The sequence below is a fragment of the Echinops telfairi genome, unplaced genomic scaffold, assembly GCF_000313985.2.
Source record: "Echinops telfairi isolate 266 unplaced genomic scaffold, ASM31398v2 ScPeMD7_7415;HRSCAF=8453, whole genome shotgun sequence".
Taxonomy (NCBI): Eukaryota; Metazoa; Chordata; class Mammalia; order Afrosoricida; family Tenrecidae; genus Echinops; species Echinops telfairi.
This window is the reverse complement of record NW_022111315.1, coordinates 1,260,291-1,262,442: the sequence shown is the minus strand read 5'-3', so window position 1 is coordinate 1,262,442 and position 2,152 is coordinate 1,260,291.

The window sequence follows — 2,152 nt, the reverse complement described above, 5'->3', positions numbered from 1 at the left end:
CTCTCCATAGCTGCATTTTCTTTATCCTCCAGATACCCATAATAGGTGTGTCTAGTCAACATAAAATTATATAACTATCACAAATTCGAACATAAAAACAATTATGAGGATGGCACAGGACCAGGTGGTGTTTCACGCTGTTGTGCATAGGGTTGCTATGAGTCGAAATCAACTCAATGACACCTAACAATAACAACAAGGCAAACTTAGGGTTATTTGCTTTCCTGTAATTCAACTTATTTGTCTAAGTATCCGAGTCAATCCAGACCCCCCTGTAGAGCTTAGAGGCAAGGGAAGTTGATGTAAATATGCTAACTCATGCTGCTAGCTGGACTGTAATAGAGCTCTTAGTATAGAGTCCTATACTAGCGTCCTTTACATTGTGGCAGATTAACTTGTTAGTTTGCAATGAGGACACAAATTTCAAGTGCTTTACAATTCTTGATAATCTACTCCCCATATCCTACTTGATGTTAGGGTCTTAGAAAGCACAAACCAAGTTTCTGCTTGATAAATATATATTTAACAGAAAATGGGCAAATTATACATTCTACTAATTGTGTAGGAGTTGAGGCAAGTTTCTTTATAGAACTTGGTCAAATCTTGGGATTCAATCAGTCTTTGCCTCTCATTTCAGGGAATAACTGACTAGAATAGGTTAGAGAGTCCCATGGCAGTAAACAGTCACTGGTGGAGTAAAGATGGGAGAGGTGTAGGGTGATGGAGTTATACATGGAAAAACCATCTGCCAATTGTGAGAGAAGGCTACACCAATTAGTAAAACTGGGTACCTGGAGGACAAAGAAACAGACCTCTGATCTTGTAGTTGTAAGTTAGCATGGGGTGACTATGAAGGAGAATGAAGAGGATTGCCACACCCAGTAAGCCACAGCTAATGAACACAGTACCAGGAGGCCCAGTTACCTTCAGTGAGTCTATGTGCCTTTGGAAGGACCCTTGCTCTCATCTGGAGTTCAGTGGTCAGATTTAGCCCATAGAGAGAATTCTTTATATTAATGCTATGCTCACGCCAATATTCGTCATTAATTAGGCTAAGTACACGAGATTTTAATGATTACCAAAAGGGAGCGCAATATGCTAAATGGAGTGGTTGTTAGCAGGGACTCAGATACAGAAAACAATGTGCATCTGCCTCTATTGCACAGGTTCCCAAACTTATTTGGCCTCCTCTCTTCAGAAAAAGAATCACTCAGTGCAAACCTTTGCTCTATGGCCCACAGTCCAGGGTAAAGTGCAGGCATCTGCTTTCGCAGCCCTGATGGATGGTTCCAGCATAACCCAGGTGGGCAGTATTGCCCACTTTGGGAAACGCTGCTCTTGTTTGCTACCATGTATGAACCTCAATGTTCTCATTGGTGAAGACCCTCTAATAAGCTCATTAGGAGGATTAAGTGAGATAGCATTCATAATACATTTAAGATAGTACCTGATAGCCAGTGACTTCTGCCAGAATATTCGCTATAATTATCAAGATCAATTTTATTATCATTTTCATGAACAGATCTGGGATATGAGGAAGAGAAGGCAACCTCAATAAGGCAGCAATGAGGTTACCAGCAGAGAGTGAGATACCAGGTCAGCTTGTATGGGAATGATAAGGTTCTCAGCATGGTGGGTCGGAAAGCCTCCCATCTCTGCTCTTAAGGGTTGGTGCCAGAAACTAGGACAAAGCCTTGAGGTTCTGGGGAAAAGTAACATTAGAAGCTCAACATACGCTAAAGAACTACATGAACAGCCACAACCTATTTTCTATTAAAACACACAAGTCCGTTGCTAACAATTTAAAGGTTAACAATTTGAGTCTACCCAGTAGCTCCACAGATGAAAGGCCTAGCAAACTACTTCTATAAAGATGATAGCCAGGGATGCCCCACAGGACAGTCCTACTTGGTAACACGGGAGGCACCATAAGTCAGAATCAACGTGATGGCAATAGGCTTGGTTGCCGGAGACCAGCTCCGGCGTGTTCCTCACAGAAAGCTGAAGTTGGGTGAGTGGTCTTGAGAAAAAAGAGAATATAGAAAAGTAGGGTTCAGGAGGACCAAAGAAACATCCTGAAACGTGAATGTATGCAATGGCACTTTATTAAAAGCTGTGTTTTCTTTTATACCCCATTTCTTGGCTCCTTCTG